This window comes from Dasypus novemcinctus, chromosome 30 (genome assembly GCF_030445035.2).
Source record: "Dasypus novemcinctus isolate mDasNov1 chromosome 30, mDasNov1.1.hap2, whole genome shotgun sequence".
In the NCBI taxonomy this organism is placed as follows: domain Eukaryota; kingdom Metazoa; phylum Chordata; class Mammalia; order Cingulata; family Dasypodidae; genus Dasypus; species Dasypus novemcinctus.
The window spans coordinates 4,069,829-4,086,428 of NC_080702.1; the positions used below are offsets into that span (position 1 = coordinate 4,069,829).

A 16,600-nucleotide genomic window follows, 5' to 3' on the forward strand; every position below is an offset into this window, starting at 1 on the left:
GCTGCAACCAGGGGCTGCAATGAAAGTCCAGTGAAGGTTCTTGACAAATTCTGGGACATATTGGCTGTACAAAGATGGGCTGGGCAATTCTCTTTCAATGCCAGAATCACTTCCCCCATATATATATATATATATAAAAGAAGTTGTGAACTTACAAAACAATCATGCTGATATGCAGAATTCCCATACTACAAGCCTTCAACAACCACACCATTGTGGAACATTCATTTGTTACAGATTGAGATTTATCATCAGACTATTACCACTAAATATGGTCCATAGCATACATTTAGTATATCTCTTCTGTACTCCCCTAGCCTTAACACGTACATTTTGATATTGATGTAAGAATGTTACAATCATGGTTGTTAATAACTTTTAATTGGGTTTTTGCTTTCTTAATGTTGGGTGGCATTTAACTGATTGGGTTAAGCATCACTCACTGCTGATGGTAATGCCCCTGACTGATGTAATTATAACCAGCTATCCATGATTTACCACTGCAGTCAAGTCAATGGTGACTAAAGTTCATAAATGCTCTTGTATTACAGTTAGCTCAGTGTTTGCTTGACCAAACAACTGGGCACAATTACATGGCTGAGTTGACACATTAGCCTAAGTGTCACAGATCTGTAGTGAGTTCAGCTTGTGAAACAGTAAAGAAAAAGGCATGTAGTATCAGTAATGGTCAGTAAAATTCATAAGGACTGTAAGGTCTCAGACCCATATCTTCCAGAATGGACCTGGTTTGGTGAGGAAGAACACTTGCAGAGAAGGTACATAATTAGTGCTTGTGAACTCTATGCCTATTTTCAAGTCAGGCTGCTCAGACAGGATTGAAGACCTTAGCCAGGGAAAAAGCTGGGGGCTTCCAGACTTCATCCATTGAACCCAAAAGCCCTGGTGCAGTGGGTCACTATCCCTGTTGATGAACATCAACTGATCACCCAGGGTTGCTCAGTGGAAGGTGAAGCTAATCATTTGAGGAGCTGCCGTGTAGCAGTTGGTCTGGGATGCCCAGGGTTCTGCACCAGCTTGGGGAGCCAAATAGACCACCAGTCACTCAGGGAAGTCACTTGACTGTCAGAGAGGCTCACCAAAGTAGGTGACAGATAATGTAAAAATGCTGTGGGAAGAGGGCTACAAGTCTGGACTTCATCTAGACCTTTGGGGGGTGGTTCATGTGAGGGAAATGACATAATTGTTAGGGTTTGAAATGTAGAGTCAGGAAATTGTGTCAGCATTGGGGCCATTCTGGTGGCTCATGAACATCCTTTGGGCATTGATTCTCTCCCCCAACAGCTTTGAGAAAGCAGCATTTTTAAGGACTGTCTCAACGGTGAAAGCAGGAAAGCAATTAGGAAACATTCTGAGATGATTGAAAACAAAACCACCACATACAAAAACTTACAGGATGTAGCAAACGCAGTACTGAGGGGGAAATTTATAGCCCTAAATGCTTAAACTACAAAAGAAAAAAGAGCAAAAGTCAAACACCGAACTGCACATCAGGAGGAACTAACAAAACAACAGCACAAACTAAATCCAAAACAAGCAGAAAGAAATCACAAAGATTGGAGAGTTTAAAAACCAAAAATGAAGGGGGAAAAAACAATATCATCTAAATTAATGCAGAAAAGGCATGTGACAAAATCCAGCATCCTTTCTTCCTAAAATCACTTAGAAAAATAAGAATAAAAGGAAACTTCACCAACATTATAAAGGGCATACTTGAAAAACACCACTGCAAATACCATATCACTGGTGAAAGATTGAAAACTTTCCAAGATCTGGAATGAGACAAGGATGCCCAATGTCACCGATGTAATTCAACATTGTACTGGATGTTGTAGGCAGAGCCAAGTAAGCAAGAAAAAGAAATTAAAAACATCCAATTAGGAAAAGAAGTAAAACTTTCTCCTTGCAAATGACATGATCTTATATATAGAAAGTCCTGTACACTGTACAACAAAGTTATTCAAGCTAACAATTCCAGCAAAGTGCTGTTTGTTGAGATAAACATGAGCAAATCAGTAGTATTTATGTATAATTTCAGGAAGAAATGAAAAAAAGAAGTCCATTTCCAACTACCAGAATAAATTTAACTGAGGATGTAAAGGAATTATGCATGGGAAACTTCAAAATTATGAATACAAAAAGAATTTTTAAGAGAATGGAAGGATATTCCCTGCTCATGGATTGGAAGGTTAAATATACCAAGATATATGAATTACCAATGCTATGCAGTCCCAATGAAAATTGCAATAAACAACTTTGTAGAAATGGAAAAGACAAGTCAACACATTTATTTGGAAGGACATACAGTCCCAAAAAGCCAAAACCATCATGAAAAACAAACTCAGAGGACACACACTTCTTCACTTTAAAACATATTACAAAGCTACAGTGGCCTAAACAACATGGTCCTGGGACAAGTAGATACATAGACCAATTGAACTGAATGGACCCTCAAAATTATTCAGAAATAGACTCTCATAACTATGGGCAATTGATTTTTGACAAGGCTGCCAAGTCCACTCAAAATAGTCTATTCAATAAATGATGCTAACAGAACTGGATATCCAAATGTAAAACAATGACAGAGGACCCTGATCTCATCTCATATACAAAAAATTAACTGAAAATGTATAAAGATCTAAAAGAACTAGTAAGTTAAGATTTCTAGAAGAAAACATAGGAAATGATCTTCAGCACCTCATGTTGGGCAATGGTTTCTTAGACTTTACACCCAAAGCACAAGCAACAAAGGAAAAATTGATAAGACCTCATCTAAATTTAAAAGTTTTTCACCTAAAATAATTTTATCATGAAAATGAAAAGACAACTCATTCCATGGGAGAAAACAATTGGAAACTATATATCCAATTAGGGTTTAATACCTAGACTATACAAAGAAATCCTAAAACTCAACAATACAATGAAAGAAAACCCAATTAAATATGGGGAAAAGACTTGTGCCTCCAAAGAGTATACACAAATGACCAGAAAGCACATGAAAAGATCCTTACCTTCATTAGCTATTATGGACATGCAACTCAAAACCAAACTGAAATACCATGTCACACTCACTATAATGGTGTTATTATGAAACAGAAAATAAAAAATATTGGAGAGGATGTTGAGATATAGAAACACCCTTTCAATGCTGATGGCCAAGTAAAATGGCCACACAGCAGCAGTTGGACCTTGCAATATGGAGAATACATTCCCTTTGAAAATTCTGTGATGACCAGTTGCCATGGTTATCTCATGATGCACGTAAGGCTCATGGTCCTAACTATCACTCTATGCCCAGAGAGATTTGGAGTTGGTAGCAGGTGGAAAAGCTCCCCGCTTAGTTTCCACAGTACATAGAGATGGGAAATCTCAATTGCTGCTTAAGAGGTATGATCATATTGGCCTACATGATTAATTCAATCCCCAAAAAATTGGCAGGAAATTTTTCCACAAAATATGATTCACTTTTCTTCTAGTTTCTCCTCTCCAATTTGTCCTAAAGAGTTTTAGATGTGATTTATAGTTTTCTCTTAATCCTTATTTTATATTTTAGATCCATCTATCAAGCTGGTTGCCTCAAAATGAGTCTCCCTTTAGAAAACTTTAGCATTTCTTATAAAGTTCTTTACCATTCACTCTCTTTCTCAAGACCATGTCTGTGTTAATGTTATTTTACTCAGCAGGGATGTAGTAAAATAATTATTGCAGAATATGGAGTGAATCTGGATTGGTAGGGACCAGAAAGGATGCATTTCATATGATGAGGTGTACTAAAGATGTTTTTAACACCCTTTTCAACCTCTATTCATCATTAAGTGTATATATAACTCAGTATACTTGGGGTATGTTAGTACCATTCATATAACTAGTTTTCCAAACCTAGCTATAAGAACTTGAGTTTCCAAATGTCAGTTTATAAACCAATATACATATTTCCTTTAATCCTTGGGGGTTATCCAAAATTTTCATTTTAGGAAGTTACCTACTGATTTTCTCACTGCCCTGTATGCTCTTCAATAGTAAGTATGGGGAAAATAGAATAATTTTTTTCCATTGTGTTTTACATCACAAAATAAGCTTCTTTAGATGTTGATCATAATAACACATATTAGACTTGTTAGTGGTTCCATGGTTTAGGAAGCTAGAGCAGAAGTAAGACAAATTTTGAAGTTAAGTGGAGTGATACCCTTCACTATCCTTTCTCATTAATGAATTGTCTATCTTTACCTAAAAGGGCATATGATTTTGCCAGATTTCATGGTGGGATTTCTCTGGGATAATAGCAGAGGGTGCAGGTAACTGAGTGCAGCCTGGGGGAGGGAGAAGAAGGGACATCCCTTAGTACATGAGCAATTGGGGCCCAAAGAAAGGAGGCTAGAGGTGCTGAGGAAAGTCCTGGGTGGGGATAGCTATGGATGGGACTCTCTCCTCTGCCACTGCTTGTTCAGACTTGAGTGCAAGGAGAGCACATTCTTTGCAGAGCTCTCATGTGGCAGCTCTTTGTGAAAAGGTGGGTTCTGAGCCAGGATGGGAATCAAGCACACCCCTGATCACTAGGAGAGATTACATGCCCCCAGGAAGGCTCACATGAGGCAGCTGACAGTGGGAGTATTTGGGGCACGATGTTCACAAGTTTTGTTCCCTGGTCCTTCAGAGGAACTCTATGAGGGGAAACCTGAGTTATGGTTTGGGTCAGAGAACTCACTTATGCAGAAGGCAGGGTGAGGGTTTGAACCACTCTCTCTCCTGTAATAAAGTAGTTGGCAGGCCTTTCTCCACAGCTCCTGGGAGGTAACTTGTAACCCCAGAATCTGCTGAGTGGGGGCACTGACTACATTTCCTGACTAGAATCATTCACTCAGCAGTGTTGTGACCACACAGGGTTGATGTGGGATCTCAGAACAGAGCACGTGTTCTCTGTGAGCTGTAAAGGATCACCCCACTGAGGGCTGAAAGTCAGTGTCCATCCCCCTTGTCCTGGAACCATCAGGCACCCACTCTGGAGGGAAGTACTAGCAAGTTTCTTGAAATTCCTCCCAACATTTAATAAGTGAACTCTTCTGGGGCTTTTATGATATATTGGGCATTTTTCTTAAGGATTTCCTTACATTTGCTTATTTTTAGTCTCATAATACAAACTAATAAGCAGGTCTGGCTAAAATCTTCAAAAGACAGCATGGAAAACTGGACACATAAAGAGTTTACATAATGTTCCCTGTTTTGGGTGGCCTCTGAATGAGATTTGAACACAGTTGACCAGACCTTGGCACCCATGCTTTTGGTCACTGTGCTCTGCTGCCTTCCTATGCTGTGTCATCTATATTAAGTACCCTACATCTGTCTTTTGGGTGTCTAAAATGAACCCCAAACTACAACTTTTTTTGAAACCCACCTTTTACTCAAGTGGGACACCTGTGTAGACTGTAAATAAGGGATCATAGTGTGAACTGTAAATAAATTAATAATGATTTCCTACATTCATCTGTTGGTAAGATGTCACCTGAGAGTTCTGTTGTGAATGCCTTTCCCAGTTCTTGTCTCAAGCATGAAAAAATAAAATTTGCTACCCAGTCCAAAAAATCTACTATCTGACAATCCCATTCAGTTGGGAACCTCAAAATCAGCATCTGGCCAAAGAAAAGGGAGTGTCCTCTAACCTTCCCTAGAAAGTATTCCACAGACAGTACAATAGAAATGCAATTATTTTATTGCATCAGTAATGTTGACTGTAGATACTAAGTATTCCATATTGAGAAAAACCTTTAAAAAGGTTAAGCCATGATAGTTTTCTTAATTCACATGTGAAATTTTGCTTTTAGTAATGAGTCAGTAGTGCCACAACCACATAATTAAAAATGTAGTTACAACTAAAGTTGGTTCACATTTACTGGTAGATTGTATTTTAAGTTAATGTTTGGTCAGTCTATTTCTGAACATCAGTAGGAAGAGTTATCTTCTGAAAAAGTGCTGTGAGATTATTAAAAATCTGATATATTTTTAAGAGAAGTTTTAGATTCACATAAAAAACTGTGGAGAATACAAACAATTCCCACATATTCCCCTGCCACCCTCCCAGTCTAGAGCCAGCAGTTTCCCCTGTTAATAACTCTCATCACTGTGGTATGAACAATTGAAGGGACAGTATTGATACAGTGTTTTGGAGGCTTGCTCTTCCTAATCCTCAGCTTTGTGCATTTTGAGAAAGGCATATTGTCATGGTCCTACCATGACAGAACATCAGTGGTTGAATTGTGTCCCTCCAAATTACATTGAGAAAACCTTGGTACCTGTGAGTGTGACCACTTTTGGAAATAAGATGTTTGCAAATGTGATTAAGATGAGGTCTACTGAATCAGGGTGAACTGCAATATAATACAACTTGTGCACTTACAAGAAGGGAAGAGACAGAGAGGAGAAGGCTGTGTTAAGATGGACCAACACCGGAGAAGCAGGCCAGGTGAAGATGAGGAAGAGATTAGAGTCATGCTGCCAGGAGCCAGGACACCTGGAGCCACCAGAAGCTGGAAGAGTCAAGGAATGGTTCCTAGCAAGGATCTTCAGAGAGAGACACAGAGTATGGTGCTGTGGACACATTAATGCTGGACTTTTTGTCCTTAGAATTGTGAAGGTTTAAGTTTGTGTTCTCAAACCACCCAGTCTGTGGCAATGTATTATAGAAGTGCTAAGAAACTAAACACATATAGTGATGGGAAGTAAGGTGCTGCTGTAACAGATACATGTGGAAGGCTCACAGAGGCTTCTAGGCAAAATATAACTTCTGAGCAGTCATGGGTGAAATTAGCCCAGATATTTCCAGCCTACCTATAGCCATGACTCTGCATTGAAGCTTCAGACTCCAGAAAGCACAAATGGACCTCATCAATGTGCCTGTCTGGATTGCTAAAGATGTGATACAAAAACCTACTGAAATTGTTGTATTCCACAATTTGGGACAGTAGGGTTTTCATACAAAATAGCAGCAAAAATAATGCATTAATAAGAAATTTAAAATGTATGCAGGACTGTATATTGAAATCTGATTGACCTACCCTCCATTTTCTTTAGCCCTCTAGGTTCTGTGTCTCAAGTAACAACAGTTAAGTTTTTGCACATCCTTTTGGATTGAGTAATTGAGTATTCATATAAAATTGACACTGTACCACAGTTTTCTAAGGGTTTTACCTATATGTACTCATGGTCTTTTTTCCCTTTACTTTTAAGGAAATTTTAGATTACATGAAAGTTAAAGCAAAATTAGGTGGGATTCCCATATACTCCACCTCCACCCCCTCACACTTTACCCATTAAAAACATCTTTCATTAATGTGGGATATTTTTTATAAATCTTGAAGCACTGCTACTAACCATGGTCCATAGTTTCCAAGGTAAGGCCCACTGATGGGTTACCAATTTCCTGGGGATATCTGCCCTGGCTAGAATGTCCAGATGTCTTTAGAGCCCTCAGGAACACTCCTGCCTGAGGTATTATTTACTGTGGCAGCCACAGAGATCCTCCTGTGACCTGCCTAAACTTTCCTCTGGAATGACTTCCTGACTCATATTGAAGTATCCTAGCCATAAACACTCATTTGTATTTAATATTCCCTCTCTTGGTCAAGGTCTTTTTACAAATGTATCTCTAGTTGGCAATTGGTAACAATCCCTCAGTGCCAAGGGGGCCCATCCTTGGGAGTAATGTCCCATGCTGGGGAGAAAGCAGACTTCTATGCTGAGTTTGGCTTAGAGAGAGGCCACATTTGAGCAACATACACATTTTCAGAAGGTAACTCTTAGGCAGTATATATCACTAGGCTAAGTTTCAATTTTACAAGAATGAAGTTCATAACTACCAGCATTAATATCAAGGGCCTGGCATATTGGTCTGTCCTCTTTTAGCTAGGTTCTGATGATGTATTGATATTCTTACCACTGTATTAGAAAATGTAGCAGGGCTCCAAGAATGGGAATTGAAAGTTTTATTGTTTATTGTATGGGTTCCATCTACTGAGATAACACCCCATGACCATATGGACACATTCATAATCCCTAGAGGCATGCCTGAGGTGCACCCTTCCCCATGCATCTGTCCCTCACTGTCACCCTGCACCAGTAGACCTCCCCTGCCATAGCTGTAACTTTTGTGTAGTTCAAAACCTCCCCATAAAGAAAGTCAAAAGTTTTTTGCATTGTGACTTTCATCACCTTAATATCTGTTATTTTTTATGTATACTTACAATTTCATCTGTATCTTCCCCCAACGTCTTATTTTTTTTCACTTTATCTTCAAAGAAGCTTTCAGTTACAGAAATGTCACATCAAAAATATAGGGAATGAGCAGATGTGGCTTAAATGTTTGAATGCCTGCTCTCCACATGGGAGGTCCCAGTATGATTCCCAGTGCCTCCTAAAAACAAAGACAAAAAATGAAAAAAGCGAACACACACACACAAAAACAACTCAAAGGAACTGATGTGGCTCAGTGGTTGACTACTGGCTTCCCACTTACAAAGTCTGGGTTTCACTCCCTGGTCCTGGTACCTAAAAAAAGAGAGAAGAAAATAGAAGAATATATAGGTGATTCCCATATACTGCACCCCTTCCCATCTCATATTTATTTCTATTAGCAATATCATACATGAGTAGGGTTCATCTGTTACAATTGAAAAAAAAAAAACAGAAGCATTGCTACAAACTATGGTCAATGGTTTATGTTATGGTTTACACTTTGCATCATACTTTTATACGTTTTCACACAATGTACAATCATCTGTATCCATCATTGCAAAATCACACAGAACAGTTCCAATGCCCTCAAAATGATCCATCTATTCTTCCCTCCTTCTTCCCTCAGAACCTATGTTAGCCACTAAGTTTCAATTTTCCAAGAATAAGGTTCATAGTCTTATGCATTAATAATGAGGCTTTGACATACTGGTCTGCTTTTATTTGGCACTGCCCATGTACTCTAGAGATTCTTGCCCCTCTCTTTGAGTATATAGCAGGATTCCCAGGATGGAATTTTAATATTTTCTCATTGTTTGTGGGTCTCCATCCACTGATATAACACCTTATGACAAGATGAACACATTCATATTCCTTTGAAGCATCCCCCAGGGGCATCCTTTTCTATATGCCCCCCTAGCACCAGTACACTGCACCAGTGACCTACCTGCTGTATTTGCCAAAAAAACATTCCCATCCTTGTAGTCCCAACACAAACCAACAAATCCCAAGTACACTTGTTCCTTCCTCCAAGACTTCCACAATTCCATACAGTCCAAATTAAATACCTCCACCATGCTCACCCTTCCATTCCAGTTCCATCAACCCACTCATATCCCTGCATCACCATCACCCCATCCACTGCCAAACCACCCCTTTCTGCCTTATCATAGGCTCTGCCCATATTGAGCTTGGTTCACCACACTCAACTCCCTTTCTGTCTCCTTTAATCTATCTTCCAGACTCTCTGTGAGTCTCCTAAATAAACTTAGGTCATATCAGTGAGGTCAAGAAGTATTTGCCTTTAGTGACTGGCTTACTTCACTCAACATAAGGTCAAGATTCATCTATGTTGTCACATATATCAACATGCCATTCCTTCCTACAGCTGAGTAATATTCCATTGTATGTATAAACCATATTTGCTTATCCATTCATTTGTTGCTGGTCACAATTCTTTTGCATATATACCCAGTGGTGGGATTGCACAATCATATGGCAATTCTATAATAACCCTTTTGAGCACTGCCAAATCATCCTCCAAAATGGCTGCACCATTCCACATTCCCAGCAGCAGTTGAAGAGGGTTAGTCTTTCAGGAAATGGAGATTCCATTTTTAATAAGTAGGGTGGCTAATATTTTAGAAAGAAACAAAACTAGAAAATAACAAATAGAGATGTGGATATGAGTAAACTGGAGTCCCCATATATTGGTGATAGGAATCTAAAATAAAGCAGCCAATTCGGGAAATAGTTTGACATTCCCTCAAAAAGCTAAATCTAGAACTACTATATGACAGCTACCTATTAGGTTTGTATATTAAAGAATTAAAAACAGAGGCTGAAAGAGGTACTCGAAACCAGTATTTATTGCAGCATTATTTGCAATACCCAAAAGCTGGAAACCACCTAAGTGTGCTCATACAGAGGAATGAGTTTTTTTTAAAAGTGGCATATCCATACAATGGAATATAATTGAGCCATAAAAAGTATTGAAGTTCTGATACATACTACTGTATGCATGACCCTTAAAAACGTACTGAATAAGGCAGACACAAAAGTAAAACAGTTGGTGATTGCAATTATTTGAAAGCTAAGAAAAAGTAAATTCACAGAAACAGATAGGAGATTAGAGTTTATTACCAGGGACTAGCAGAAAGTAGAATGGGCTTAATAGCTAATAATTATAGAGTTTCTGTTTCAGGTAATGAGAAAGTTTTGGAATTGAATGTTTGGTGACAGTTACAAAACACTGTAAATGTAATTGATTCAAGTAAATTGTACATGCTGTAAAAATGGGTAAACTGGCAAATTTTCTATTACATAGCTATCTCACTGAAATTTTTTAAAAAATCCTCTAGATTGGATGGGATATTAAAAGTCAACAAGGCTGTGAGGCTGAAGCAGTATTTCTTGAAATCAGTGTGATACTGACAATTTCCTTGGACTTCAGAATAGGTTGGATATATATCATCATACTGTATAGTTTAGTACCACTTATACATGAACTATTTCACATTGACTTAGATTGTCTTCAGCTACAAAGCCAAGGATTCTGATTATATTCCACTCTTTCCTTTGTCTCTCTTTCCTACATGAAGGGTTTCTGGGTAGCTCCACCATCCTTGTTTGCACATTGTAGCCTCTTGTCTGGGCAAAGCAAAGTGCCCTGAGTAATGCAGGAGCTGCACCCCAGTGTACTGATCATTACTCTGTGTCCCCCTAGCTCCCATGGAAGACCTAGTAGAGGAGCCTTCTAGTGACAGGGTGGTTGAGGAGGTCCCATCTAATGTTGAGGTGAAGTCATCTGTTTTTGTCTAAGATAGAAATGTTCCTTTCTCAGATTTGTCCTTTTTTAAATTTGAGTACAGAACTTATTATATGATGGTATGAATTATAAATCTTTTTAAAGATTAGACTACAGCATAATTATATTTTTTCTTCTCCTCCCCCAGCCCCAGCCCCACCTCCATCCTACTGTTCTTACTGTCTGTGCCCATTCACTGTATGACCTTCTGCATTTTTGTCTTGTCTTCTCATCTTTCTCCTCTAGGATTCACTAGTACTCAGTCCTGGGGACATCTGATGTGGAGAGAGGTACCCTTTCACATGTGCCACATCAGTTCCTAGTCTCTGCTGCCCTTCACTTTGACTTTCCCCTTTGTTTCTCTTTTGTTGCATCATCATCTTACTGTGTGACTCACCTAAGCAGGCACTGGCTCACCATAGAGGCACTCAGCTCACCATGTGAGCACTAGCTGACTGCATAGGTACTCACACAGGCACTTGGCTTAACACATGGGTACTTGGCTTACTGTGTGGGCACTGGATCCCTTTACAGGCACTGGCTCAGCACATGGGCATTCACATGGACAATCAGCTCAGCACATGGGCACACAGCTCACCATGAGGGCACTTGGCTCACTACGTAGGCACTGGCTCACCATACAGGCTCACTTTCTCTTTTTTACCAGGAGGCCCCAGTGATCAAACCCAGGTTCTCCTATATGGTAGGTGGAAGCCTTATCACTTGAACCACATCTGCTTCCCTGAACTACAGATATTAACTGTCTGATCCAGTGGGGGCAGATTCCAGGGGCCTATGGGAAGAAGTGGGGGCAGGGAATGAGAAGAATGGAGATAAGACAGGATTCTGATCAAGCCTCATTTATTGGGGGTAGAACATGGGAATATATAATGAGGGAAGGGAACGTGTCCATGGGTGATAGGTGGGTCTTGTGGGTGACAGGCGTCCAAGGAGGGAATTGGCTGAAAATTTGTGCCAGGTCTGCAGAATTTCGCGCCTTGCGCATGCGTGCTGCTGTGGTTACCAGAGTTGTGGCGGGAAGGGGAGAACAAAGAAACAAGGAGGAAGAAGAAGAAGGAAATGGTGGGGCGGGGCTGAGGTAGTTGTGAAATCTGCCCATGTTGTTGGAGGCTGTAAATAGATTTCACAGTGGGTGGCTCCCCACAGGTCCCCCTTCTCTGTTTAATATGTTAGGAACTGAAGTGAAGAACAGCTGGTGATGGCTCATGTTAGGGCAGAGCTTATGCTCATTGGTGACATGCGGCTGCAAGGTGCTCCCGTACTGAGGGGGCTGTGCCTGTCTTAGGTTGGGGCTGTACCTGTTAAGTGATCAGTCTTACCTGTCATTGGGAATCATGGCAGCAAAAGGCCATATCTGTCTTAGGTTGACTGATGGGTCAGCCCAGTGCCATTGGCTAACCAGACCAGCGCCTCAGCGATAAATGACTTGCAAATATAACAAGCTATAACAGGGAGCTCTACACCACGCATGACATGCATGATGTACTGAGATTAGTGGGTGAGGCCACACCCACCCTGGTCTTGTTTGGCTAGGGCACCTGCTGCTCATTTGAACCACTAAACTCCTCACTGAAGCTGTTTTCCTTACTGAAGCTGTTCAGCGATATTAATTAAACAAAGAAGGGTTAGCTGCAATAGAGGCAGTTGTGACCATGGGCAGGGAGGACAGGCAAGGAAACACCATTAGGGTACAGGCTGGTGATGAGGCAACATAAGAGATTTGCATTTTCAAAGGTTGGTTGTTTGTTCTTCAGTCTGGATAGGCTGGTATTGATGAACAGCATCAAGATACATCACATGGGCAGAAATTTGCTTCATCCTTTCTTGGAGAAATTTAAGGAGGCAAGGTGCAAATGCACAGATTAAAAGGAGAGTGATTAGGGGGCTGAGGAGGGGACCTAGCCACATTACGAAGGGGGAGGTGAGCCAGGCAGATAAGGAGAGGTTGATTGGGAGGGCAGTATTCCTTCCCCCAATTCTCACAATTTCTTAGCATTTTCCTCAACAATACCAGATTCATTTATATAGTAGCAGCATTCCTCCTGGAGGAAAAGGCAGGTTCCCCCCTTTTTCAGCTGTAAGTTAAGGGCCCTGCAGTTTTGAAGGACTACTTGGGTGAGGGATGTTAGTTGCCACTGCAGAGAGTCAAGAGACTGTGCACTGGATTCTAGGCTAATTTGTGGTTCTTGTTTAAAGTATTGCAAGCTGAAGAGGCCATGACCAAGAGCACCACCTGCCATGGCAGCTGCAGTGACTGAACCTGTGAGGCTAATTTTTTACCAATATAGGGAGGAAGGCGGCTCTCTTTGACACAGATGCAGATAGTAACATTTTTAGTTTGCCTTCTCCATAGTATGTTAGTTGCGGGGTACTGGCTATTAGGATGCAAGGCCTCATTTTTATAGAATAGAGCATTTTTGGGTTATAGTTAATTTCCCGACAATCATGAGTAGGATTCTTATGATTAAATTGTAAGAAGGAAACAAAGTCACAATAAACTGAATATTACTATTTTTGAAGATAATTATGGTCTGATTTTTAACCTACATACAGGAAGGATGGTTACTAATGCATAAGGGTTGATAATCAAATGGTAATATGAGATTATCAATTCTTTGTCTTTCTTTATAGGGTTTAATTGGCAATCAATTATCAATTGGTTTAGGGAATATATGGGTTTTATTCAGATATATATGAAAGAATGGATTTTTCCAGGTTAACACTCTAAGTAATGGGGGTTTAGGTATAAAGGCCTAATAAGTGTAATTACTGGCAGCTTCCTTATTACTTACGATCACCATCATCAGAAGTTGTAGAAGACTCCATCTCTTCATTCTGGGGTTTAATCCTTTTCAGAGATAACTAAATTTGTTCTCCATTTTCTGAAATGATAAGAGCATAGCCTCACCCCCTTACTTTAATCCTGCCTTTTTTCCATTCATTGCTTAAAATATCTTTCTAGAATATTGGTTGATCTTCATTTCCTGTGTCTACTGTAGATGTTTGACATTTTCCAGAGTGACATTCCACAGGTGTTAATGAATTATAAACATTAAGAAAATGTAAAGTAAATAAAGCTTTTGCTAATTAATCTTTTGGTGTCATAATAACATTATTTCCCCCTTTTTGTTTTAAAAGCATAGTTTTTAGGGTATGATGGTTGCATTCAACTATGGCTTGACCTGTAGGATTATAAGGAATATTAGCAACACATTGAATACCATATTTTAAAAGGAAAGAGTCAAAGGATTTACTAATGTAAGGTGTATTATTAATTTTTAGAGGGCATAGCATTACAGCAAAAGCAGACTATAGATGTGAACAAACATGATGCAACTGTTCCTTACTTTGAGCAGCAGTGTACATAAAATGAGAATAAGTGTCAATATAAACATGAACATATTGTAGTTTACTAAAGGATGGTATGTGAGTAACACCCATCTGCCATAATTGATTAGGAGTCAGGCCTCTGGGATTAGTTCCAGCTTGAAAAGGCACCACTGTTAGTGGTCCACAAGTAGGACAAGAATGAATAATTTTTGTGCCTGTAGTTTTGTTAACTTTTGATATTTATTTCACACGCCTTTAGCATTAATGTGAGTTAGAGCATGAGCACCTTGTAAATACCCTATTAATAAATCAGCTCGAGCATTATTTGCTGTCATAGGACTAGGCAAAGAGGTATGAGAGCATATGTGAGTAATGTAAATAGGATGCTGTTTTAACCTGATGAGATGTTGCAAGTCAGTGAAAAGTTGAGATAACTTATTAGTAGCAAAGATATGAGCTGTTCCAATATGCTAAACAGTAAGGCATACATATTCAGAATTAGAGACAACATTCAAAGGTTCTTTAAATATTAACACCTTAATGATGGCAGCAAGTTCAGTATGCTGAGCAGACATGAATGGAGTCTGCCAAGCCTGTTCTTTTCAAGAAGTAACATATGCTGCTTTTTTATTACTATTACAATCAGTAAATACTGTACAAGATGGTTAGGCCATGCACATAGTCCTGAAAAGCACTGCAAAAATTCATTGTTAGGTTTTTTATAGATAGAGGAATGCAGCTGGCTTGATTTGTGTAAGAAGACACTAAAGAAAGTCTTAGCAAGTTTTAAAACAAAGTGATAGCTGTGCTGGACTTTAACTTTTTGCAACAAACTAGCAGTGTTTGGGATTGCTGCATACTAGTGTTGTTACTTTAATCTATGATAAGAGGTTGTTTCTGTGACACATACTCTTTTATTATAATTAAAACCATGAATAACCACACTGTACTTCTCTTTAATATTATGCTGAAATATTGGTAACTTTATAAACTTTTAAGCATTTATAGAAACCTTTTGTTCATACGACTTTAATTAATAGAGGGTTTAAGGGAAGAAAAAACTTGTTAATTTTATAACACTGTAAAACACCTTTTATTTACTTATAACATATTAAAAGAACTTAATTATTACTTTAATTTTTCTTTCAAGGTAAAAGAACAAATCTCTTATAATTAGTTTGGAATAAAAGGCTACTGTTCAGGATTAGGTTTTGAGAAAGCAGTTTTGAACATTATGTTCCTTTAAAAGAGATAAAACTTTCCTTTCTTGGAACACCAAGGAAATGATAAGCAGAAGAAGCACAAGAAGCTATTTTGATAAGACAGACTTTCTTTGTATACTGATTATTGAGGATAAGAACTTTTACCAAAACAGATTAATGATGAGAGGCCTTGAGAAAGAATAAAAATTTTCAACTTTGCATCAGCATACTACTTGATACTAAAGCCTTTAAAATTTTATAGATAGACCCATCAAATCTTATTCAACTTTAACTATAAAATTTCCTTTTTCATGAACCTTCTGCACTTTTAGTGGTCACTCAGGTTTTGTTCCATATTTTACCCTTTCTTAATAACCAATCATTTTATCTTAGGACAAAATTATCCCGTTTCCTTAATAATAAAAATACATTCCATATAGCCTACATACAAAGTTATCAAGCAAACTTTTTATAACATAATACTGTGAACACTAAATGAGCTTGTTAAAATAATGAACTTTACTTTAAATATTTAGTAGCATGCAATATCAGAAACAGTTTCCTAAAAGCAAGTTGTCAAGGGAGGCTGGCTGCAGCCAAGCTTTCCTGTTATAAAATTACTTTTTATTATTATTATTATTAATTCAGGTTTGTTTAATAATGACCTTTTGGAAATAGCCACTTAAACATTTTAATTTAAATAATGCTTTATAAGACCTTTTATAATTATTTATAACCATATAGACTATAGTTATATCATTTTTAGACAAATTTTATCTTTACAGAACACATTCCCTTACTTAGTTATCACAATACCTTCTACAACTTTCCACATGCAAATTAAATTTCAAGAGTTTATGAAAAATTAGCCATCCTACTTTAAGACAAAACACACCCCCTTGCAAAACCCATTAAATTTCAGCTAGCATTGCCACAAACACCCAACTCTTTAACATTCATTCAAGTTTCGCATGCCCCACACCACCCTGCAAAGAAAAAC

The 16,600-nt window shown here is 38.6% G+C and overlaps 1 long non-coding RNA gene across 1 annotated transcript; it reads right to left on the reverse strand.

Moving 5' to 3' along the window:
* Positions 1-8,324: 8,324 nt before the first annotated feature.
* LOC131276619 (uncharacterized) lies at positions 8,325-14,270 on the reverse strand. Its single transcript, XR_009184080.2, has 3 exons — positions 13,861-14,270; positions 8,525-8,556; positions 8,325-8,422 (listed from the first exon to the last, which is right to left on the reverse strand). It is a non-coding gene; the product is annotated as an uncharacterized lncRNA (long non-coding RNA).
* Between the last annotated feature and the right edge of the window lie 2,330 nt (positions 14,271-16,600).